The sequence below is a fragment of the Mytilus californianus genome, unplaced genomic scaffold (assembly GCF_021869535.1).
Source record: "Mytilus californianus isolate M0D057914Y unplaced genomic scaffold, xbMytCali1.0.p SCAF_9, whole genome shotgun sequence".
Classification (NCBI taxonomy): Eukaryota; Metazoa; Mollusca; class Bivalvia; order Mytilida; family Mytilidae; genus Mytilus; species Mytilus californianus.
In genome coordinates this window covers 90,684,362-90,711,440 of record NW_026262745.1, presented here as the reverse complement: position 1 = coordinate 90,711,440, position 27,079 = coordinate 90,684,362, and the positions used below count along the sequence as shown (strand labels likewise).

Here is a 27,079-nt window from a genome sequence, read left to right as displayed (position 1 = left end):
GTGTTTGTTTTGTTATATGAATGCTATATGTATATTTATTTGTGTGCTATTCTATAAATTAAATAATTTTACTCAATACTTTGTTTTGAAACATCAGCCATTATTACCAAGATATGATTTATTTATACACAATTACTACAAATATATTTGTTTACAATATATAAGCACATCATCTCCTTTCGACTTTTATTCTATGATTTTCTTTCAAGATGAGCACAGAAAAACTGCTTGAGAAAACATATTATCACTTGTCCAAAGCAGGTTCATATTTAGGTCCAGATAAACTTCACAGAGTTCTGAAATCTAAAGGAATATCCAATATTGGAAAACACAAAATTCGAAAATGGCTTCACAATCAAGATAGTTATAGTTTGAGAAAAGAGCTTAGACGGCACTTCAAAAGACCCCGGGTCGTTGTTTCTGGAATGTATGATCAATTTGATGTGGATTTGGCTGATGTCTCTAACATATCCAGTGAAAATACAGGTGTGCACTATCTTCTGTTTGTCATTGACATCTTTTCCCGATATCTGTGGGTTGAACCTCTGAAAAATAAAACAGCAACAGAAGTTGTAAATGTTTTACAAACAATACTGAATGAAGAACACATGCCAAACAAAATTCGTTCTGACAAAGGCAAAGAGTTTGATAATAACATTATGAAAAAGTTTTTAAAAAGAAAAAAACAATTTATTATTTTACCACCGAAAACTCTGAAACTAAAGCTAATTATGCTGAACGAGTGATTAACACAATAAAAAATATGATGTATCGTTATTTCTCCAAGCAAAGAACGCATCGATATGTCGATGTACTGCAAGATTTGGTTACCACCTACAATGCAACACCTCACAGAAGTTTAAACAATGTCGCGCCTAAAGACGTCAATAAAACAAATGAAGCAGACTTGTGGGCTTTCATGTATTTAAAACCTAAAAAGCCTAGGAAACCTCGAAAATTTCGTTATAAAGTCAAAGATCTTGTTAGACTTGCTAGAATTCACTCTGTATTTGATCGGTCATTTGATGAACATTTCACCAGAGAAATATTCAAAATTAGAACAAGATTTCGAATGCAAGGTCTACCAGTATACAGAATTTCTAGCTTTGATAATACTTTGGTGAGTGGAAATTTTCAAGAATCCGAACTTCAAAAGGTTGATAAGGATGAAAATACTTTATGGTATATAGAAAAGAAAATTAGAAAACGTAAACAGAACGGGAAAATTCAATGGTTGGTGAAATTTGAAGGATGGCCCGATAAATATAATCAATGGATTAATGAAAAAGACATCACTGACCCACAGAACACCACCCAGTAAAGATGAGCTATGAGTAGTGATAAATCATTAGACTATTACCCACATAATAAACCATACAAATTCAAAACTCATTTAAGTGCACCACTTCTTCTTGAAGGGGTATGGAGGGTTGCTTTAGTAGAGGCAGATATTTCATGCACTAGCTCAGGGATGGATGCAATTTACCTGTATTCAAATATATGTGGAGAATCCATAGTTGAGGGTGAAAAGAAACCTCTTTTACGGAGATTGCCTGCAGACAGTGTTGGAAATTGGTTGACCATTGTAGAAGCAGCACATTACGTTCCTGTAAAAAACACAAACATTTATGATATAGATATCAATATAACAACGAGTAAAGACATTTTGGCTTCATTTTTGGATCATCCTTCAACCGTTACACTTCATTTTAAATCGTTCCCATTTTTCTAAACAATGAATATCAACAAAATGTACATACCAAATACAGAAAAATGGATTCATTATTATGAAAACCTCGGTAAAAATGGACGAAATCCATATATAGATTATGCACATCGAGGTGGGAAGCAGATAGGCGGGGGATCACTCTCGGGAACTTCCCCCCAATTTATAACACCAATAGGACCTCTACATAAAGGTGAACACAATAAGTTACAGTAAAATTAGTATCCCCAGTGCAGCAAACCATTGATCAGGCTAAAGATGAAGTGGAGAGAAATCAGTTACAGCAGGGTATAAAAAGAAAAAGATCAAATAAAAGTGTCAGTTCTACTAGGAAACGTTCACGAAAGCAGACGCCAAAAGTGAAAAAATCTACTATAAAAAGATCGAAAAAATTAAACAAGAAGGTGGTGAAAAAAATTGTTAAAAGCAAAAGTAAAAAGATCAGTTTAAAAAAGAAAAAAACTGTTGAAATCTTCCGTAAAAGATATCTTTAGCAAATAATGGCTGCTTTAACTACTGAAGAATTTCAAGAAGCACAGCCTAGCGGACTCGTCTTATTTTCACTCCCTCCAACCATGACATCAGTGGAGAGAATACATTATGATGAAGTTAGATCAACCTCTCAACTTAGTGGTTCTTCACCCATAGAATTTATCATAGCTGCTCAAAATTCTTTGGAATATATTGACTTAAAAAGAAGTCGACTTTATGTGAAAGCCAGGATTAAACATGCTAGTGGAGTTAATTTAAAAGCAACTGAATATGTTGGGCCAGTGAACAATTTTCTCCATTCCATGTTTTCACAAGTAAATGTAACAGTCCAGAACAAACTCATCACGTCTACGACCACACACTATCCATACATAGCTATGATTCAGAACTTATTGTCCTATGGTACTGATGCCAAGAAATCACAGCTAACCAGTCAGCTATATCTGAGAGACCTATCAGGGCATTACGATGATAATGATGTTAAAAATGGATCCAACACTTCACTTTATAATCGTTCCCTATATTTTACCGAATCGCAAACATGTGACATGGAGGGACCACTCTTACATCATCTGTTTGATTTAGATAGATTCATGTTAAATTCTGTAGCCATTAATGTTAAGCTGTATAAATCTAGACCTGAGTTTTGTCTCATGAGAAGTGAAGGGTCACCACTTTTCGAGGTGTATTTGGAAGAAGTTGTTTTAAAAATTTGTAAGTTGCAAGTTTTACCCTCAATCATAACTGCACATGCGGAAAAGCTGAAGACGACTAATGCGAAATACCCTTTCACCAGGACAGAAGTGCGTCTTATATATATACCAGCAGGAAGCCTTAGTTTTAATTATAATAATTTATTCAATGGATTAAGACCTACCCGTGTCGTCATCGGATTTGTTGATGCTGAAGCTGCAGCTGGAAGTTATGAGCTCAATCCATTTAACTTTCAACATTTCAATCTCAGTCAAATAGCTCTTAAACTAAATCAAGTACCAGTGTCTGGAAATATAATGCAACTCAATTACAATACTCCAGGACGAACAATATTACCGGCATTTATAAGTATGTTTGAAGTAACTAATAAATGGATGAAATACACTGGAAATCAGCTAAGCAGAAATGACATAGCTGGAGGAAATGCACTGTACTGTTTTGATGTGGAACCGAACTTTATCGATGAAGGTTCCCCCCGGTGGATCGCTATCCGTGCCGTGGTCGGGGGGCATGCGTGTCTCAGTGACCCCTAGAGCTATGCCAGTTGGAGCTCCGTCTCCTGGTAGGGTTACCCATGCTGGACAGGTCGAAGGGTAGAGACCAGACTAAAGTGATCCGAACATCGTACGAGTTGCCCGATGTTTTGAATAAAATAGGCTCTCCAACCCGTTGGCCGTGGGTTGCTACCCGTGTCGGTGGTTGACGAGATCCTTGCGGATGAGGGCTGTAGCCAGACTCCTTACGGTCAGAAAATACCCGGACGGACGAGACTTTAGTTCAATAAGCTGCTTTGGCTCAAATATCATCTAAACGGGAGGTCGGATGGACCCGGTTCGATCAATCGGCTGGTCATGTCGAGCCCTTCAGTTAATCCTCAACAATAAGCTTTCTTGTAACAATTTTCGTTATATACACGTGTTTTAAATTAAGCTATTTATATTTCGGATAACTGAAGAAGGCGATGGCTCATGGGTCAATCAAGTGGTACGCTTTCTATTTCGCTTAATGGATACGCTCTGCTTGAGTATACTATTCTTGGAACATCTGGTGCTTTCCGCAGTGGATCTTGGGTGCTAATTTTGGGGACCAGCTACGTTATACATGTTATACTTGGAGCTCGTTTTCAGCATTAGCACTTGACCCCGGCTCACCACGGAAACACAGCATTGCCCTTGTAGGCACTCCGAGGTGGGTGGATGACAAGAATGGTGAATCTTTCTCATTTCCTATGGCACAACAAAACCAACCCTCTAAATCAGCTTTAATACATAAAAAAAGAAAATGTGATGATTCAGTGCCCTGTCAGGAAGATGACAGTTGGCCCAGATTTATTGTAATAAAAGGAACAGATGAAAAACCAATTTCCAAAATATCTCCCTTTGTGATTCACAAACAAATTCAAAGCGTTGCTGGTACTGTAAAAAAAGTTTCAAAAATGAGATCAGGCAATTTGTTGGTTGAATGTTCCAACAAAAGTCAATCAACAAATTTGCTTACACTGACAACAATTACAAACTTTCCTGTTTCTGCCTCTCCTCACAACAGTTTGAACAGCTGTAAGGGGATCATTTGAGACAGAAGTCAATACCTTGGTGACCTTACCGTGGAAGAAATCTGTGAGGAACTTTCAAGCCAAGGTGTAACTGATGTTGTTAGATTTCAAATAAAAAAGAATGGAAATATAATCAAATTAAATACATATCTTTTGACATTTAGAACTCCAACTCCTCCTCCATCTATTACTTTTGGTTGCTTCGGAATCAGAGTTGACAGGTTTATCCCTAACCCAATTCGATGCTTCACTTGTCAAAAGTTTGGTCATGGAACCAAACAATGTCGTGGTACGCAGAGATGCTTCAAGTGTTCTGACGAAGGACACGAGGGAACAACCTGTAGCTCTGAATCTTCTAAATGCGTAAACTGTAGTGAATCCCATTTTTCATCATCTAGGGACTGCCCTGTTTACCTTAAAGAAAAAAATATTATCAAAATTAAAACAGAAAGAAACATCAGTTACCCAGAAGCTAAACAGATAGCTTCTGTTTCGAATGATCTCCTTGTTTCGAACAGACCATCGTACGCCAGTTGTCCGCTCATTCAGTCACGAGCATACACAAACTCGCATGACCTGGCCAATTGATGCTGAGACATTTACAATGCTGCCTGTTGAAACAGAACCTAACGATAAAATATTAATTCCAAGAAAACCAACACCTTCTAAAACCAGTACTCAGTCAACTCAATCTTCCTTACAGAGCTCAATGTCATCATCTAAAATAAATGAAAAAAAGAAATCAAATAAAAAAGATACAGTTAAATCAGACAGTTGGAGCGGTGAATCTGTCTGGGATCTTCCCAGTGACATAGATGATTCTTCCATCTCCAGTAGTCCTCCTTCATCTGCATCTAATAAAACTAGTTTATCTTCTGCATCCAGTACAAAGTCTTCTAAAGCACCGTCTCCTCTTCGTTCTCCAGAACAGAAGGATGTCCCAAAGAAGCCAGCAAATACATCCTCTCAGAAGTCTTCTGATTCGAGGTCGCGGGGTAGGGGTCGAGGCGGAGTAAAACCAGCTGCGCATGGTCCTGGAGATCGACGACTCTCCTCACACAACAGATTTTCAACACTTAACGACGAATCAGAAATGGAAATCGAAAGTGTTCCGCCACCCGAAAGATTACAATCTCAGGGTGAGCGAAATAAGAATGCTGGCAAACTCGATAGCATTCGCCCGTCTATTAACAAAACATGACTAATATCATCCAATGGAATTGCCGAGGTCTTAAAATAAATCTTCTCGAGTTAACGCTTCTAGTTGAGTCTTTTTTACCTATTGCATTTTGTCTTCAAGAAACTCATCTAAATGAAAGTGACAATATATCTGTAAAAGGATACAACATGTATAGCACATTTTCTAAGGTAGATGAACGTGCTGCAGGCGGATCATCCATTTTTGTGAAGGACAACGTCATTCATAGCACAGTCCAACTCACCACGGATCTGCAAGCAGTTGCAATTCGTTTATCATTAGATAAAACAATTACATTATGTTCTATATATATTCCACCCAATTCAATTATAGATCAAACAAAACTCAAAAACCTCACTGATCAATTACCCTCACCATTTATACTTATGGGCGACTTCAATGCCCACAATCCCTTGTGGGGAAGCAAGTCTCATAATGCCAAAGGTAAGATCATTGAGGACTTTGTCTCTCAAGAAGGATTATGCATTTTTAATGATGGATCTAATACTTATCTTCATCCTGGAAACGGGTCTTATTCTGCTATTGATATCACTATTTGCGATCCCTCTCTTCTTCTGGATTATTCATGGCGTGTTCATGATGATCTATGTGGAAGTGATCACTTTCCAATAGTACTTGGACATCTTTTTACTTCTGCTCAACAGAGAGTACCACGTTGGAAACTTGACAAGGCGGATTGGCCCTTGTTTGAGAATCTCTGTAAAGCGGAACTTCATTCAAAGATGTTTGAGACTGTACAAGATCCAATTTTAACTTTTAACACAGTTTTGACGTCAATTGCTGACAGAACTATTCCTAAGACCTCGGCAAATCAAAAACATCCCAGCAAACCATGGTTTGATGACGCTTGTGATCAAGCAATAGATGACCGTAAAAAATCTGAAAGACGGTTTAATCAACAACCAACGACGGAAAACTTGAGTAATTTCCGTATTTTTCGCGCTAAGGCACGTCGGACTTGTAGGCAAGCACGACGAACGTCTTGGAAGAAATTTGTCTCGGGGATAACATCTCGCACTCCGATGACAAAAGTATGGAACATGATACAAAAGATCAAAGGTAAAAATTCTAAAGCCACAGTAAAACATTTAAAAAATGGCAATGATTTATTAACATCTGAAAAGGATATTGCCAACAAGCTTGGTGAAACTTTTGCGAAATCTTCTTCTTCTAACAACTACAGGGAAGATTTTAAAAAAGTTAAAAAACAAAAAGAAAAAATAAAGTTGAACTTTAAATCAAAAAATGGTGAAACTTATAATAAACTCTTTTCTCTGTCAAAAGCCCATGATACAGCTTGTGGACCTGATAATATTCACTACCAACTCTTAAAACACTTGCCAGATTCCTCGCTGGAAGCTCTTTTGCAGCTCATGAATAAGATCTGGGAATCTGGTGATTTACCATCAATCTGGAAGCTTGCAACCGTCGTGCCTATGCCAAAACCAAGTAAAGATCACACGGATCCTATTAATTATCGGTCAATTGCTCTTACCAGTTGTGTCTGTAAAACACTAGAACGGATGGTCAACGATCGCCTTGTTTGGTTCCTGGAATCAAATGGGCTTTTAGCCCATATCCAGTGTGGATTCCGACAAGGTCGCAGTACTCTTGATCATCTTGTTCGATTCGAATCATTTGTCCGTAATGGTTTTGCGAAAAATGAACATGTGGTGTCGGTCTTTTTCGATCTTGAAAAGGCCTATGATACTGCATGGAAGTATGGTATTTTAAAAGATCTGTTTGATATGGGGTTGAAAGGCAATATGCCAAATTTTATTTCGAATTTTCTGTCTAACAGACAATTTAATGTTAGAGTAAATTCAACCATGTCTGATCTGTACGATCAAGAGATGGGTGTCCCTCAGGGGATTATTTTATCAGTTACATTATTTAGTCTTAAAATCAACAGCCTTGTTGAAGTTTTAAAAAGTAATATTGAAGGTTCATTGTACGTTGATGATTTTCTAATATGTTACAGAGGCAAAAATATGAATAACATAGAAAGACAATTACAATTATGTCTTGGAAGAATTGAAAAATGGGCCTCGGAAAATGGTTTTAAATTTTCTACTTCAAAAACGGTCGGGATGCATTTTTGTAACAAAAGGAAATTGCATCTTGATCCAGAACTCACTTTATATGGAAACCCAATTAAAATGGTTGATGAAAATAAATTTCTAGGGTTAGTTTTTGATAAAAAATTAACCTTTCTCCCCCATATCAAAATGTTAAAATCAAGATGTTTAAAAGCATTAGATATTTTAAAAGTTGTCGGCAGCACCGACTGGGGTGCTGATCGCAACATTTTACTTAATTTATATAGATCTCTAGTTAGATCCAAACTAGATTATGGTTCTATAGTGTATGGCTCTGCACGGAAGTCCTACATACAGATTCTCGATGCTGTGCACCACCAGGGTTTGCGTCTCTGTCTTGGCGCCTTTAAAACCTCACCAGTTGAGAGTCTGTATGTAGAGGCTGATGAGCATTCACTTTTTGACAGACGTTTGAAGCTTGGACTTCAATATGCTGTCAAACTAAAAGCCTATTCAGATAATCCTGCCTACAGCTGTGTTTTAAATCCAATTTATGAAGATATTTTTGCAAAACATGAAAACAAAATTCCTCCGTTAGGTATACGTTTAAAACCACATTTAGCTACTTTTGATTTAAAATCTGTTGCTCAAGTTGAAACTTGCAAATGTCCTCCATGGGAACTTCCCAAACCAAAAATGATATTTGATCTCCGTAAACACAATAAAAATGAAACAAATCCTCTTTTAATTCAGCAACACTATGCTGAAATTAAAGCCAATTATTCAGATTTTTCAACTGTCTATACTGATGGATCAAAAGATGGTGACAGAGTTGCATCTGCTGCTGTCTTCGGGGACAGAGCTGCAACTCTCCGTTTGCCATCTGCTGCATCCATCTTTACTGCTGAAGCAGAAGCAATAATTTTGGCTTTGAAATTTATTGCTTCTTCAGATAAATCCAAATTTATTATATGTTCTGATTCACTTTCATGCTTACAAGCTATACAAAATACTAAAATTAAAAACCCAACAATTCTCAAAATTTTATATGTAATGAGGAGTTTAAAAATTCTTCTTAAAGAAATAATATTTCTATGGGTGCCGAGTCATGTTGGAATCCATGGACACACAGCTGTAGACCTTGAGGCAAAGAATGCCCTGGGTGACACTTTATCTAACTGTGATATACCATATACCGATTTTAAATCTAATATTAGAGAATATGTTTTTAATATTTTGAAAAATGAATGGAGTAAGAGAGATGGTAACAAATTACATGAAATTAAACCTAATTTAGGTAAAACTTTTAATAATTTAATGTGCAGAAAAGATCAGTGTGTTATTTCTAGATGCCGAATTGGTCATACTAGAGTGACACACGAGTATCTTTTAAAAAATGAAGATGAACCACAATGTGTACCTTGCAACTGCAAGTATACTATTAAACATGTTTTAATTCATTGTATTGACTTTGCTGATATTCGGAAGAAGCATTTCAATGTCAATAATATGTATGATTTATTTAATAATGTTCCATTTACAAATATTGTTTCATTCTTAAAAGAAATTGGAATATATCATAAAATATAAAAATATTGTTATATTTAAAACGATTTTAATTTTTATCACGTTATCTTAGTGTTGATTTTTATTTGTAAATAACCAATTTGCTTTAGTCTAGAATTTTAGTTTATTGAAAGACCTTTTGTCTGATTTTAAAAATATACCTTAAATTGTTATAATATTCGAATTAGCACTCGCCGCGATATAGCCTTTCTGTGCTAATGCGGCGTAAAGCAAACAACAATCAATCAATCAATCGATGAAGGTTCATACTTAAATCTTTTAAAACAAGGGACATGTTCTTTGGAAACAGTCTTTCAAAAACCTCTCAAAAAAGCAACAGCTTGTGTGGTGTATGCAGAATATCCCAGTTATTTTGAAATCAACCTTGAAAGAGGTGTCATTTTAGAATGAATACTCGTCAAATACAGTGTGCTATTGACTGTGACTTTAGAATGAAAAAGGTAATTTGTGGTGTTTATGCAGCGGATGAAATACCTACACTTTTACAACCTTCAACTGGATTTATAGCGAATACGGATCCTAAACACCGACCTGGTACACACTGGATAGCATTTTTTAATGACAATGGAGTTTTAGAATGTTTTGATTCCTATGGAAAGTCACCAGATCAGTATTATATTAATTTTAAACTTTTCATGTTAAAATATTCGAGACTTAAAGTGAATTCCAAACGACTTCAAAGTAATGCCACTAGCGTGTGTGGACAATATTGTTTGTATTACTTAATGTGTCGAACTAGAGGTTGGTCTATGGAGCATATCATAGACATGTTTAACCAAAACCTTCTTTTGAATGATCAATTTGTGTATAATTTTATCGATGATCGTTTTTATTGTTGTATATCTTCTATTAATAATGGTTTCCAAAAATGTACATGTGAACATTAAATATAATGTCATGAATAAATATATCAAACTTACTAGTTGTCTGTCTTTCAAAACCTAAAAAATATAAAATACGTCATATTATAACTGTATTCTCATTTCATGAAAAGACATCAAACAGAATGGTTGACTGGTGGGAACACGAAAGTTTAATCAAATTTGAATCCCCTACATCTTTATTTGTTGTTGGGCCAAACAACAGTGGTAAATCAGTTTTAACGAAAAAAATTCTTAAACATGCTGATGATATGTTTAAAATACCGCCATCAAAAATATTTTTCTGCTATACCATATATCAATCTTTGTATGACGAGATGAAAAATGAGATTTCAAGCATCAAGGACTACCCTCCATGGACATATTATCCGAATGGGGTGCAGTACACGGTCTCAAAATTGTAGTATTTGATGATTTAATGATGGATGCTGCAGACAGTTCTGAGCTTGCACATTTAATGTGCGTGGTATCTCATCACAATCAAATCACTGTCGTACACATCTTACAAAACTTATTTCAAAAGGGCAAATGTATGAGAACAGCATCTCTTCAAGCCCATTATCTATGTATATTCAAAAATAAGAGAGACCAATCACAGCTAGCTTGCCTTGGGCGACAAATTCTTCCTGGTAAATCTAAATTTTTCATGGATGCTTTTCAAAAAACCTGCTCAAAACCATATGGATATCTCTTTGAACCCCCACACTGATACTTCCTATCAGTTGCGAACAGACATTCTACCAGGACAGTCCACCATTGTGTATCAACCCATAAAATGAGACAAGAAGAAAAAACGCATTTTGTTCTATTTTTATTGGATGTGTCCCACCAACAACTGAAATCATTTTTAAAGATTATGACAAAGGAACAGCTGCAAACTATTATTGAAATAATTTATAATGTGGTGCAGGAGGTTTGTTCAATCTCAGAGATGGATAAAAAGGTACTAGTGAAACACAAAACCCGCATACGTAAAATTGTCTCCAGAAGTACAACACGTGGACAGAGAAAGCTGTTATTGGTTAAAATTAGGAAACTATTACCCATTTTCTTCAAAGACTATTTGCATTATGTCACGTGAATTAATACTAATTCCTAAAGCAAGATATGAAAGACTAATAAACCAAGAAGAATTAATGGAGGATAAAAATATGCAAAATCAAAATGATCACTCTATGAAAAATAAAGAATCAAAATCAACGGAAAATAACTTGATCAACAATGGTAATTCAATTTATAATGATTTACTAACACAAAGTGAAAACGCAGTTGAAAATGAAAAGCTTAATAATAATGATTTTGGAAAGATAAATGGAAACAATGAGAAAACAACTTTACAAGCTAAAATAAATCCACCGTTATTGGTAAAAAAAAAAACAGAAAAAAGAAAATGTGATGTAAATTGGCAAAATGGTGGAGGAAAAGCCTATGTTAAAATGTCACCTAATCAAGTTTTAAATCATAAAAATAAAAAACTGACCTTAAAGAATAAGTGGTTATCCTTTCCAATATAGTGATCCGTATTGCATCAACCATGTATAGTGTGGTAGATGCCACCATACTTTATACACCAGCATGTGAAAAACGAATAATGATGTCATCAGATTATAATGTTAATCCAGCTATATAAAGAACATCTTTATCATAAAATTCAATCAGTTTACATTGATATGTTGTGGAATAATTATCTATAAAACATGGCTCAAGCATTCATAGACTATGTTATGAAAAGTAATCAGCATGGAAATAAACGATTAGAAAACCAACTTCACACATTAAGAAATCAAATTGCTGATACTTGTACCGAGTTCAGGGACTGTGATGAGAATTTGTTAGTGCAAGCTGCTGATGAAATCGAACAAGATTATAATTCTAAATCAAGAAAACGTAAACGAAAACGCTATGAAGACATTGAAAGGAAAAGACAAAAACCCGAAAAAAACTCATTCATATGTGATGTCTGTGATAAAGTGTACAAACATAAGAGAACACTACATCGTCACTTACATAGTCACTTTTCAACTTTTAGGTGAGAAAAATGTAATAAAACGTACACTAGAAAAACTACTTTGAATAGGCATAAAGAAAAGTGTGAAAAACTGGAAAAAACTAAACCTGTGTCTGCTAGTAGAAGTAAAGTAGCTTCAACTGTACATATAAAAGAATTAGGACATACCTGTAAGCATTGTGGAATACCTTTTCATGACTATGATAGTCTTTTCCAACATGTTACTGCTAACCATCCCTTAAATCAAACTGGAGGTCGCAATCCTCAGCTCTCAGGAAACAGCGTTCAAGAACCTGAAATGAATCAGAAGAAAAAAGAGCAGAAAAGATTTAAATTTAAGAAAAGCGCACTCAAAGATTTAGTAAAACAGGTTGACATTATTCCAACAGCCAACGAAAAATATGATCTTCTACAATTTTTAGCAAATGTAAAAGATGATGTAGAAAAGGAATTAATATTTCAACGTGAAAAACACCATAGTATTAAATGGAGTGTCATTGGAAGAGTAGAAATGATGAGGGACGTTGATAATGGTGAACAAGACAAAACTGTCCCTCATTTCAGAAGTAAATACTACATTTCTTTACCAAATGGAAACAATGATCATAATATAAATGAAGCATTTCAATCAGTCAACAAAGCACTTGAAGAGTTTGTGAATAAAGGAAGCAATTGGACTGTAAACAAAGTAATGAGTCTTGAAGTAAATACAGTAAAATACTCACCCATTGCAGGCTCCGGCTACATTGAATTACCTCGAAAAATTAGATTTAGTCGTGGTGTCATCAACATCAAAAACGATGATCAGAAATGCTTTCTATGGTCTGTATTGGCAGCATTACATCCAGCTCCAAATAATCAGCAAGAATTATATCATTATAAACCTTTTGAAAGCCAACTCAACATGACTGATATTGAGTATCCAGTCTCTCTAGCCAAAATTGAGAAATTTGAAAAGCAAAACAAAATATCTGTAAACGTATTTGGATTTGAAGAGGGTGAAGTTTTTCCACTGTACTTAACAAAATTAGAGAATGGATATAAAGAAGTGGATTTACTTTATCTAGCCAATGAGGAAAAATCTCATTATTGTTGGATAAAAAATTTAGATCGATTTCTCGGGTCTATGACTAGGTTCTGTAACAAACGTTTTTACTGTCGTAGATTTTTACATGGGTTTACAAGGAAGGATTTGTTAGACGATCATAGAGTGTACTGTGACCAGTTTAGTTATCAGAAAGTTGAATTCCCCCAAAGAGGTAAAGATGTTTTATCCTTTAAAGACTATGAAAAACAGATTCGAGTACCCTTTGTCGTGTATGCAGATTTCGAATGTTATGCACGGAAACTGTTGAATTGTGAACCAGATCAAAATAAGCCATCAACGACACATAAAACGAAATTTAAGCTTGCGGTTATTCCTACGTAGTTGTTAGCTCCAATGATAAGTATTCCAAACCTCCAGTTGTCTATAGAGGACCAGACGCTGTTAAACATTTTTTGGATGATATGTTGAAAGAAGAGGAATACATTAGTGAAAAGTTGAGTCAAATTGAACCCCTTATTATGAATGAAGCAGCTGAAAGAGAGTTTCAGGATGCAACTCACTGTTATGTTTGTGAACACCCGTTTACTGACAAAATGATTAAAGTTAGGGACCATGATCATTTAGGCTGTGGAGATGTACCGGTAAATCAGAAATCGTACACAAATTTCCGTGGAGCGGCCCATGTAAACTGTAATCTGAATCTCCAACATCCATCTTTCATACCGATTTTCTTCCACAACTTACGTGGCTTTGACATGCATTTACTAATGAGTGAAGCAGGGAAGTAAAAAGATAAAAAACTAAACGTCATTGCTCAGAACACTGAACGATACATCAGCTTTTCACTGGGGAAATTAAGATTTTTAGATACATATCAATTTATGGGCAGTTCATTAGAGACTTTGGTTGACAATTTAGCTGCAGATGATTTAACACATTTTAAACAGGTTAGAAAGGCTTTTCCAAATGATGATATAGCAAAACTCTTGTTACAGAAAAACGAATACTGCTATGACTATGTTGACTGTGCTGAAAAATTCAATGACACAACATTACCCCCAAAAGAGGCTTTCTACAATTCACTGACGAAAGAGCCTATTTCCGATAGCAAATACGAGCATGCGCAAACTGTATGGAACACTTTGAACATGAAAAATCTAGGTGACTTCCATAATACCTATGTGCTTACGGATACACTTCTTCTATGTGATGTTTTCGAACGATTCAGAGACATGACTTTAGAATACTATAAACTAGACGCGGCTTGGTTTTACACTTCTCCAGGCCTCGCGTGGCAGGCTGCATTAAAAATGAGTGGAATATCTCTTGAATTACTAACAGACCCATTCATGTACCAAATGTTTGAAATTGGAACCCGCGGAGGGGTTAGTATGGTTTGCAAAAAGTATTGCAAAGCAAATCATTAACACCTAGACGACTTCGACGATTCTAAGGAATCGAAACACATCATGTATTTGGATGCAAACAATCTTTACGGATGGGCAATGTCTCAACCTTTACCTACTGGTCTTGTGCGTTTTCTATCTGAAGACGAAATTGAGACCTTCAAAAAATTGCTCAAGATTCCGAAGAAGGCTACATTTTAGAAGTGGACTTGGAATATCCCCCTCATCTCCATGACATACAGAACTGTTATCCACTTGCACCATCTCACAAATTGATCAGTGATGAAAAGCTTTCACCTACAGTCAGAGTCTATGGAGAAAACTAAATGGAGAAAGCAAATCTAGAGTGAAAACTACAAAGCTCATTCCGACATTAGAGGATAAATCACATTATATCGTTCATTATCAGAACTTGCAGTTGTATGAAAAATTGGGGTTAAAAATTACCAAGATACACAGAATACTATCATTCCACCAAACCCCATGGTTAAAGACTTACATCTCCTTTAACTCGGATAGACGAAAGCTCTCAAGGAACGATTTTGAAAGGGATTTTTTCAAATTAATGTGTAACAGGTAAGCACTATTTCTTATATCAAGCGATTTTATATAGGTTTATGCATATATATATATGGACAATATTTCCTTATATCTTCCTTATATGTTTTCAAAAGAAAAAGTACACGAATATTAATATTATACATTCAAATGTCATTAAAGATGCCAGGAAAATAATTTTATACGCCAGACGAACGTTTTGTCTATTTAAGAGTCATCAGTGACGCTCGAACCAAAATAAATGAACAACCAAACAAATGCAATATATGTGATTGATGAATTTGTTAATTAGTGAAATTATTTTGTTTTGTTTTTATTTTGCAGCGTTTTCGGAAAATGTCTGGAAAATATTCGGGATCGTATAAATTTCAAACTGATATCTTCACCAGAGTCTCTCAAAAAATATGCATCAAAGCCATCCTTTGAGAGATTTCAGATTTTCAACGAAGACCTAGTTGGAGTGTTAAACAAAAAAGTGAATCTCGTCTTAAACAAACCCATCTATGTTGGGCAAGCCATTTTAGATCTTTCCAAAAGGCTGATGTATACATTCCACTATGATGTGATGAAACCCATGTATGGAGATAAAATCAACTTACTCTTTACTGACACAGGTAATAATTTATCTATTTATGGTCATTAAATGCAATCAGAACTATGTTATGGAAAGATAGACAGGTAATATCTACAATCCATTAAAAAAAAAAAAGAAAAAAAAAGAAAAAGTGAAGTTTTATTTCTCTTGTAAAAACACATTTTTAACACTTTATTACGATTTATTTCTAACAGATTCCTTGTGTTATGAAATCCAAACCAAAGATGTATACCAGGATATGCAAACCATTTCAGAGCACTTGGATACCTCGAATTACCCCAAAGATCATCCCTTATTTTGTAGTGCTTACAAAAAAGTCCCGGGTAGAATGAAGGATGAAATGTCTGGTAAGTTTCAATACAGTGCAAAATTAAAATAGACATTCAAAATTTATGTTTTTAAATATGAAGTATGAGTAAATATTTACCTTGTTTATACAAATTAATAAGACTCTTTTTATCCTCAAAATGACCATTTACACTTTATTGTACATGATTCTTTTTTTTTCAGGTACTCCCATAAAAGAATTCATTGGCCTTCGTCCAAAAATGTACAGTTTAACATATGATATAGCAGAAGAAGACGAAAATGGTGAAAATATAACGTTTGAGAATGAGAAAAAGGTGGCTAAAGGGATTGTGAGATGTGAAATTAAAAAAACTCTTAAACATGAGATGTATAAACAACGTCTGTTCGGTGAATCAGTGACAATGAACTCAATGAATTTGATTCGCAGTAAAAACCACGAACTTTATATGGATACGGTTGTAAAAAAGGGACTTTGCAGTTTAGATGATAAGCGCTTTTGGATAAATAAAATAAACAGTTATGCCTATGGACATTGTAAAATACCAAACTTTTCAAAACTGGAATAATAAATATTCGTCAATATATATATATATGTTTGTAAAATTAATGTAAATAAAGATTGTAGAAAATGATTTTTTTTATTTTAGCAAAAAAGTAATTGCTATTTCAATTACAGTATGGTAATTTTTTTCAAATGAAAAATGTTACTTTATTCCTCTAATTTAATTAAGAGGGTTATAGAAAAACTCATCCATTACTTCTGGTGGAATATTCTCACACTGTTCATCGGTATTCTCACGGGGATATGTTAAAACTTTAGACTTTTTGGGTGCGTCGGGGTAAATGTCCCTGCTTGGAGGTCTCTTCATACCCATAGATTGATCCCTCTCTGCAATTGAATATGGAGTGGAAGGTTGTGACATTGGCTGGGGAATATACGGTGGGTACGTTGATGATTGAGTTGGTTGTTGATACCTTGTTTTGAACTCCATGTAGTTAGATTTTGACCCAGCTGGTGGGGTTATTGGTAGTTGTTGGTTCATCTGAGCCCCCATAAATTGTGGTGTGTTAGAAGGTTGCTAACAAAAAAAAAAAGAAAAAAAAAAAAAGTAAGAAATATCTGAACTTCAAAATCCGGGTTAATATTTTTGAAATGTTGACAGATCTTTATTTAACATTAATGGAAAAAAAACAGTTAGATTCTTAAATTGAAAATGAAATGAAATATATGTCAATATTGAAATAATTTAGGTTGAAAAGTAAAACATATTTAGCTTACAAAGTTTAAAATGTAGAGTGGTAGTTCAAGCTGCATTTGATTATCTATAACAAATACGAAAAAAAAAATGAAATTTTAAAACTTAAATCAACTTACTTGAGGAAAACAAGACATCAAGGAATCTAAATTTCCTCTCAGTGCAATGATCCAATCTAACTCATCCATTCCAAACGTCATCCCATTGTACTTCATTTTTCCCGGCTTGTTGTCATAAAGGTCCACATAGAAATATCCAGTTTCTGAATGTTTCCTACAAACCATAGCTTTTTTTTCGCCCAAAACGCGTTCTAAATTCCGTTTCTCCCTGTTTGTTTGTATATTGTTGGAAGACAACATTATCGGTACCTAACTGTGCTTGTGCCATTTTGAACGGAAATGTGAAATACTTTCAGTTAATTTATTGTAATAGAAAGATATTTAATCTACCAGAAAGTTGTTTCCACCTAGTTTTAATTCACAACTCATTTTGCGCATAGGTATACAACATTTACACGTTTTACGCATGTGTAAATTCTGAAGGGAGTGATTTTACCCACCTATTTTCATTTTTTTTTTGTTTAGTGTATAGCTTCAGATATTCACACGTTTTACTCATGTGTAGAACTTTGGGTGTTGTCTTTTTTTTTATTGTAGTATTAATTTTTTTCATCATAAAGCGTGAAAAAGTTACCACCCACTAAAAGTTCCCAACCCCCCCTTTTTTTTTTAGTGTATAGCTTCAGATATTTACACGTTTTACGCATGTGTAGAACTTTGGGTGTTGTCTTTTTTTTTTTTTTTTATTGTAGTATCAATTTTTTTTCATCAGAAAGCGTGAAAAAGTTACCACCCACTGAAAGTTCCCAACCCCGAACGCATATTATATGAATGGATAATCAGAAATATTGTTCATATTTTCAATATATTTCAATAAAATAGACATGCAAGACCCTAAATTAACAATATTTAACCTGCTGTTGTAAGGAATATACCAAACAAAAAAAAAACCAGATAAAATTTCAGTCATAGTTCAATCAGTCACATGTTGTCCTTTAAAATCCCAAAGTTGATAAAATTTCTGTCTAAGTTCAATCAGTAACACATGTCCTTTCCAATTCCAAACTTTGATACAATTGGGTGACTAGTCTGAAAAAAAATAAAATTTCAAGGATAATATTATCTGGGACGAATATTATCAAAACGAGTGACTTCCTTACACTATTTATTTTTTCTACCGAATTTAATATAAAATATATCATTTTAAAGATTGCTGCGTGATCTTAAACAATTTTTTAACAAATAGTTCTATTCCAAAGTATACATATTTTGCTCACCGGTGACCACTTTCTATTTTCCTTAAAAACCACACAGTTCTCACAACTTACTGATTTTTATATGTAAATTTCTTCTCTTATTAACATTCAGTTTTATAGTACACTTTATTTGCCATAGCTTGGACCGTTAGTATCTTATATTTTATCTTTTGGTCTTTAGACCATGTCGTAGAAATAGAAATGAAACAGCAATTTATATCGTGGTTGTGTATTTTAAAGAAACATCGTTGCTTTTTCTGCACAAACTATAATTATTAAAGAAATATTTGTCAGATCCAGAACAATAAACAATGATCGTTCTATTTACTTGAGTTAATCCTACACAGTAATTAATTCGTTTGCCATTATCCATAAAATTGTAAATCAACTTTTGCAGTTGAAACTATGACATCTTATTCAAATCAAACATACATAAAGCAAACGTAAAATGAACATACAATATGATGTGAAGACGATCTTAAAGTTTAAAGTTCGTCTGTTACAGGAGATTGCTTATCTAGTCATAATGGCATGCTTTTCTCGACTACCGACCAGGACAATGATAACCACGATATCAACTGTGCAATTTCTTTCAATGGAGGATACTGGTATAACAAGTGTTATCAATCAAATCTAAAGGAATGGTATGGCCTTGTTGGAGAGGATACAGCTATTCGTTAAAATCAACAACGTTAATGATACGTAGAACATAAATAAAACGTTACTTGATAGATTAAAGTACACGTGTTTTCTTTGTCAATTTAAGTTCAATATAAACATTTTTGATTTACAGATTTCAGTTGCAGTGAACGTGCTACTTTTCAGAAATGTCCTTCGCGGTTGTTGTTAGTCTGAAAAACTAACCCCGATCCTATTCACTGAGCGAGTGGTATACTGCTATCTCCTTGCCCGCTCATGATTTTGCTTTTGTATGTAGAAAAGAGTTAATACTTGGTCTGATACGCCGTAGTGGTACAGGATGATATTTTTTCCAATCCTCTTTCTGCTTGACGACAAATGTTTATTTTATAGACTGAGCATGAACGTTATTCGTTCCATTTTACTTTTGTGTTACAGAATGATGTGATAATTGATCTGAAAATTGTTTATGATAAGTTGTAATGTATTACATATTTTTCGATCTGCAATCACTTCCTGTTTGGCTACACATGCCGTTAAGGGATTTTTGTAGTAATTGGGCGCTTATGTTTTCTTTTTTCGTTATCAGACCAATCTCTTGCATATAACATGTATAACTAAGGTTCTTAAAAAAAAGAATATAATTACAATATTTCGGCAATTGTCACACACAAAACATTCATTTAATTTCTCTTCTCTTTGCAAATTTAAATGCACACTTTTTACTTTATACGAAAACAAAATGTATAAAGTGTAACCTGTGTAAACCAAATCTTGCATAAACCGGAACCCTGTCTAAACCATTCATGATCTTAAGCCCAGGCATATCAAATTGTTGTGAACCTGGTCTAACCGAATATTTGCCATAACAAAGCACAATCTAAAGTCCCTAAGAGTTTCGATTGAGACCGATTTCGCTGTTTCTCTATTGACTCCTTTCTAGAACTGTTTCAGAAAGGTATCATAAAAACCATTTACAGTTCTAAAACAGAAACAATTTATGTGGTGGATATATTTTATAGATTCTCAAATAAAACACCCAGCAATATTAAGGTTCCACGTCAATAAATTGTTTTTTTTTCTTATATTGATGGTTAATTCTTTGTAGAAATGGTTTATCACTCAAATTAATGATTGAAACCAACCCTAGGCATAAATTAAAAAAAAATATAACTGCACATGTACCATATATTTACGAATATAACAAAAAAGGGGACACGAAAAATCTACGTTGAACTGAACTACTTCCATACTGTAGGTTTTATATATAACATGTATAACATGTATACCACATAGTTGTCCATTTTTTCACTAAAACATATAGTTTTAATTATCAACAAACATTCAATTCATTCAATTACACATTAATGAGACCATCCTTTCATATACTTAATATTGTTGACATATTGCATAAGGTATAGGAGTAACAGACATAAACTCGAAAAACCTTGCTTTGATCAAAGAACAGTAAAAATGGGGTCAAGGTAAGAAAAAGCCAACAAGACAGACATGTGCATCTTGCAACTATCCATACACCAAATAAAGTTTTTTCAATACTGCATTTATCATGTATATTATCAGAATACAGTACAGTAGTATACCAATTTTCGTGGATTTCGTTGACATAGTAAAACTTCCAATTTAAATGTCCACCGAAGAACATACTTTCAATAGGCTTGTAAACAGACTTTGTCAGTTCCACAAAGTCAAATATTTGAGAAAATATAAGTTTTCCTCAAACAAAGAAAATTGGTATCCATGAAGAAAATATTTCCACAGTATCAGAAAAGCATACTAGACAACAAACACTGTACATTGACCGATAAACAAGGTCAAGATCAAATGGAACCTGTCAGGCAGACATGTACACTTTACATAAATATCATATACAAAATGAAGTGAACCTATTGACTATTTTCTCATAATGAAAAAGACAACATCCTTGTATATATGTATTAAAGAAGGTGTGCACGATTAGTTTTTGAACCGCGTCTCTTTGTTTAAACAAAATGAGAGTATAATAGCAATACGTGCAATAGCGGAAGACCGTGTGCAGCGCCTAAACATGTGTATTGACAGAATTATTGATCCATATGTGCATTTCATGGATCAATGCATATTCAGGACGAGAATATATAACTACATTATAAATATGAACCGGGTTTTGTAGACAAGTGAGTCGTTTTTTGTCGTGCTAGTTGATGAGGTAAGAGACATATGGAAGGCATGCCAGTCTACGACACAATATTTTGATTTCGGGTCGACGATTGTCTTTACTTTTACTCATAATCTAATAAATGGTCAAAGAGAAAAGCTGCAAATTTTTGGCCACTATCGTTCAGAACATGGATTAAATATTTGCCACTGGACTTTAACATTCAGCAATCAATCAATCGACCTCTCGATTTTACAATGATCACGCTTCTACAAGACCACCGACGCGACGTTAAATATTTCAGATTGATTGATTGATTTGTTATTTCGTGATGGTACTTTTTTATGTAGGGAGGACGACAGAGTGCCCTGGGGGAACAATCAACCTTCGGCTGGAAAACTGACAATCCTTGTCAATAACAATTTGAACTGATCACATGTGTTACGAGCGGGGTTCGAACTCATAATCTAAGCGTTGACAGGCTAGTGATACAGTAGTTTGATTATTCAGACCACTCATCCATAAAGGCTGTCATAGCTATGATACACATACTATAAATACTAGTTTTCGAACAATATGAAACACGAGTAAGTGTTCATAAGACAACGTGTCTCCTGATACCATCACATTTTTATATTCAAGAGTCCACTCGTCAAATTTCGTAAGTTTGGTACGGGATAGTAAAAAAGAGAGATGATGTATAACATTGTTTTCTACGATAAGCATGATAAGTTTGGCATAAAACTAAAAGGATCCTGCTAAACAAAACTGCAATTGAATAATTTATGAAATTATTACACGTGTTGTTTTCAATTCTTTATAGTTGTTTTTTTTTCTTTTTGATAAATTTGTCTAATTTAAAAATCAAACTATTTCATAAAACAATGTGTTTTCTTTGACGTTTATATTGAACTAGAGTTTTAAAGACAAGCAGTAAAATTTATATTATTATTTTAGGTATGCTACCAAAGATTTAGTTGTGATACCATTTTACATAAAACAACCTTGGTAAAACCTTATATCTTATCTATGCAGTCTACGTTTCTCACTGTCATGCTTCCATGCAAGTGGCAGAGATACAAATTTAGGCTAAATATGTCGAATAGTATCGGTTTATTGAAAATCGCTTTTGGAAACGATCGGACCTTTTGCGTTTGTCATACTGTTCTTATGCATATGTTAGGCCGAATGTAGACGACTCATATTGGATTATCTCCAGGTTAACAAATAAATCTAAATTCAAATGTTCTATCGTCCAAGTAATTGCACACTCGTGTATATGAATTCCGTATAGTGTGAATATGCAAGGGCATAACGTATCAACTGAGAAATGTAAACACCATACGATGGGGCAAAGTGTACGTTACTGTTAAGAAATGGGAAATTGATAATTTGGAAGTTAAAAATCATCCTGTTTGTCATAGATTTTATTATAAAGTCGTCCATCTGTGTCACTTTTGAGGAAAAGATATGAAGTATTCTCATAGTATCAGTAGTGTCCTTAATTTCAAGTTCACTGGGGTATATAAAAAGTACTGACTGACATATGGGTAATTAAGTGATAGAACATCATGAATATACCTTAAAGTAAAAGTAAGGAATTTCGCAAGGTGTTTTTTCTTTCTTTCTGTCTATTAGAAGGTTCCTAATGAATGCTGCTTCATACTAGTTCAAAAGCAAATCGGCTAGTATGGATGCAAAATTAGTACCCATTGGAATACCGACTGTCTGTCGAAATATCAATCCTTATAACTCAACAAATGTATTGTCGATCAAAAGGTCCAGCATTTTGATAATATCATCTTCTGTGTATTTTCCGATAGAATCAGTGTGGTTTTTCACAAAATAAGAATTATTATTACCCAAAACAAGAAATTTATATCTACGATTCCCATTTTATTAGAAAACGCTCTGTTTAATGAGATGGTAAAATCGATCTTTCAAATTGAATTGAGCATGGGGAATAGAAGTGTAATGCGTAGAAAAATAAATAAAAAGTCTTAATGTTGCTGCAAAATTCCAGAGTTTGTGATCTAAGATTATTCAGTAGATCTATAGAATATTTAAGAATCCACATCTGATTGACACCACTAGTTAAATGTAACTCATCACAATATTTTTGAAGGCCATCTTTTATTGTAGAAAAAATAGAAGTCAGCACTTTAGAACGATGTTTAGTCGACCAGCAAGATAAGATGATATGTCGTTCTGTATAGTGTGAAGTTTTGGTATCCAGTATAATGACAGTAGAATTATTTCGTTTTCTTTGATGTTGATACTCAAAAAGTACAGATTTGTGATTTTGTAAAATTTCATCCTTTGTTAATGATGTTAAAGAATATGTAGGAAAACCAGTTTTGCTGTTTATTCCAAACTCTTTTGTGCGACATTCCAAGTATTGGTTTTGACATATTAGCCCAATATTTTTGAAGGCTTTATCTGCTGAAACAACGACATGATTTATTAGAAATTATTTAAGATTGACCTTTTATGAATTTTGAAATTAATTAGAAATATGAATTTGGCTATTTGTATGCCCTTTTTTGTTTACAGCTTTTAAACGTTTTGGGTCCTTATACATTGTTGGCTTTTAAACATTCGGCTTTGAGCGTTCTTGACGAAGGTAAATCAACAAACCCGCTTTGGACGCATGAAATTTATATCGTTTTGTTTTCATTTTGTCATGCAAAGAGAATAAAGCATCCACAACCTTCTTAAATTGGTTAGACACCCTAGTGCTCATTCGTTTCTAAATGCATGATCAAATAGCTTTGATCCATTCAGATTAAGTGTCCAGTTCCGGTTCATCTGGCTCGGAATTTTAAGCAATGACATACAATACAAGAGTTTAACAGAAAAAGTAGTCAAGTAAATTTCAATAATAAATTATCGTTATGCCATGGAGGCAGCAAAGACTGCTGATGAACATGGGAGCTTAGAAAACGAACAAGAGGCTTTCAGAGTAACAGCAAACCAGTTTTTTTTTACATTCGTTTGTGTCCTAGCATTTTTCAATATCACAAGGATATTAACTCCCGGATGGTACAATTGACAATCATCAATATTGAACTTGACCTCCATTGTCACCAGTAAAAACATATTAAAATTTGTAAAGCTTCGGTTGAACAGTTCATGAGTAAATACAAGAAAACTGTTTGACAACGGCCATCCTGATTGCCCGCCCGCAGTACGTCACTAAATCAATAACCGATTTTTCTTTTGGAAATCCGACTAAAAAACATTGGTAGAATATTGCGTATAGTATCTGAGAAACACACAATACCATCAAAACTAATCATTGAACAATGAAATCAGGTCAATGTCAAATGAAACGTATTAGCAGATATACACACCTTACTCTCATTCGCAAAATCCGAGAAAAAGACTGAAAGCGAGGTCAAGGAAAAATGTCACCTCCTAGACTTACATGCATACCATCAACTATCAATACACGAAAAAAAAATTTCTTTACACACCAAATAGTGTCTGAATATAGTACTGGTATCTGAAAAGCAAACCAAACAACAAAAACTTAATATTGACCAATAAACCATGTAATGATATGAAGAAACCTGTCAGACAGAAATGGATCCTTAACAATAATATCATATTCAAAATATAGTTTGCCTATTGATTATAGTATTATTTAAGAAAATGACATACTCATAAAAACTTAACATTGGGTGATGAACCATGAACATATCAACCAGAGACAAATTCACAAACAAAACATTGTTAGAATATTGCTTATAGTACCTGAAAAACACACTATACCACAAATCAAAACTAATCATTGAACAATGAACAATGAAATATAGTGACCGCATTACTGATAGTATCAGAGATATAGGCAAAACTACAAAAACTAAACTTCGAACAAAGAACCAAGAGCATGAGAACACAAACATATGAATTCTGACAGACAGACATTCATATCTTATAAGCATTCCAATAACCAAATATAGTAGACCTATAAAGTATAGAATCTGAGAAAATGACAAAACTGAAAAACATAAGATTGGCTACTGAACGATGAAAATAACCTAACAAGTAGTCCATACACCAAATTTAGTAGACCCATTGTTTATAGTACCTCAGAAACGTTTAATCACGTAAACTTTACCTTGATTCATTGATCCATACAATCATAATGTGAGTATTCTTAACAAGACAACATTGAGATGGGAGCCATCTCTGTGGGCCCCGCTGTAAATAACGTGTGGTAAACAAATTGTATCTTTACCATAGGACATGCATGGGGTTGTCAACTGAAATAAAAGTTTTTAACATTGACCTTTGACCAGAAATTTGGACATACATTACATGCATTATGACACACTCCATGACGTTCGTTAATATACATGTCAAGCATAAACTTTAAAATCATAACGGTTCTCAAGATATAGAGCAGACACGATCTTTACCATAGGACATAGGGTTGTCAATTGAAATCAGTTTTTAACCTTGACCTACATGTATGACCAAGGAAGTTGTACATACATTATAACAAACCCTCTGGTGTTGGTTAATATATATGTCAAGTATAAACTTTGAAATCACAACGGTTCTCAAGATATAGAACGGACACGATATTTACCATAGGACATGGTGTTGACAACTGACTCCAGTTTTTGACCTTGAGCTTTGACCTAAGAAGTTGTACAAACATTACGACACAACCTCTGGTGTTGGTTTATATACATGTCAAGTATAAAGTATGAAATTTTAACGGTGTTTTCGAGATAAACAGCGGACACAATTTGTTACAGACAAACAGACAGATAACTAAAGGGCTACCCGACACTAGGCGTGGCCCTTATTACAAAACACTATAAGTTTTTCATCAAACAGTCAATGAACCTTGATAATTAGGTTAACGAAAATGAACATAGTACAGACGGAAACTTTGTAACATAAGGTATCTGAATAAAAGGTATGAAACATCCAGGTATTCTACCTTCTGAAATGAAGCTTCATACCAATAGTTTACACTGTCGCCACTGCTGGATTATCATCACTCTCATTCTGCAAATTTCATGGCTGATGAATAAAACATCAAGATTACCTCTGGTAAGATGGATCCTGATGGTGAGTTATCAACGTCTTACAATAATTTCATACATTAGATATAATTGACCTTTTCCTTAAAGTATTTGTGATAGAAACTAGAAAACAAATTTGCCTTATCTGACAGCATATGCATAGTGCAAAGAGTTTATATACCAAATATAGTTACCACAAACACATAATAAGTGAGATATTCAAGAGACAACAATATGTAATTCTTTTTAAACAATTGCTGAACCATGAAGATAAGGACAATAGACATATGAGAGACTGACACTTCGTAACATAAGTTATTGGCATATTAGATATGACACATCTTTATCTTCTAGCGTATGCAATCTAAAGCTTTTTACAAATGGTTTAAGCCATCGTCTCCACCGTCTCCTGATAAGCATCTATATGACTTGCATTCAGAAATTTCAACTTCATTTTAAACATAGACCTAAGGATCATCCATAAATTCATACCTTTCTATCTCTGATTTAAAATCTTACAGACACATGGCTGAATTGA

At 34.1% G+C, this 27,079-nt stretch overlaps 1 long non-coding RNA gene across 1 annotated transcript; it reads right to left on the bottom strand.

Annotated features, from left to right (window-relative positions):
* Positions 1–133: 133 nt before the first annotated feature.
* Positions 134–12,906, bottom strand: LOC127716045 (uncharacterized). Its single transcript, XR_007988726.1, has 5 exons — positions 11,691–12,906; positions 10,250–10,270; positions 3,096–3,217; positions 1,487–1,607; positions 134–545 (listed from the first exon to the last, which is right to left on the bottom strand). It is a non-coding gene; the product is annotated as an uncharacterized LOC127716045 (long non-coding RNA).
* Positions 12,907–27,079: the final 14,173 nt, after the last annotated feature.